This window comes from Plasmopara halstedii, assembly GCF_900000015.1.
Source record: "Plasmopara halstedii genome assembly, contig: Scaffold_1211, whole genome shotgun sequence".
Lineage (NCBI taxonomy): Eukaryota > Oomycota > Peronosporomycetes > Peronosporales > Peronosporaceae > Plasmopara > Plasmopara halstedii.
This window is the reverse complement of record NW_020188126.1, coordinates 668,239-668,883: the sequence shown is the minus strand read 5'-3', so window position 1 is coordinate 668,883 and position 645 is coordinate 668,239.

Below are 645 nucleotides of genomic sequence, written 5' to 3'. Positions count from 1 at the left end.
GCCGCATTTGGAGAGGGTTTTACCCGTTGACACGTCTCACACGTGCGCACATAGGTGCCCGTCCATTTGTACAGCTTGGGCCACCAAAAGTGGTGACTCGCAGAGTTGTACGAATTATCACGACCAAGATAACCACTGAGTGGCGTGTCGTGAGCCTCATAAAGTTCCTTGCAACTCCACGATCAGCCCGCGATCCACGCTCGGGACTCCTGTTCAATACACCGTTGGTGTCTGCCAACTCGGACATTCCAATGTCTAGCACGTTGACCGTCTTGGTCTAGTGCTCTCGCCAATACCACTTTTTTCACCTATGCAGAGGATTTGCCAAAGCTCCACCGGGAGACGTGCGCGTAGCGTCCAAGGTCTTTGACATCCAATCAATCCATGGTCATGGTGTTCCAACCATGCCATTCCCAGGATGAGGTCATACCTTGCACCCAAGTCTACTAGACAGCGTTCCACGCTATCAAAGTCAAGGAAGTTGTCTCCAAGGTCCACAGGGACCTTCGGGACTGTGACACGCGTCCCCGTCGCCAGGCGAACAGTAACGATGTCACCCAACCGCGCTTTTAGTGCCTAAGCATACAGCTGACTTCCTTCCATCGTGGAGCGTCGAGAATAACTGCCCAGCGGCTCGGAATCGAG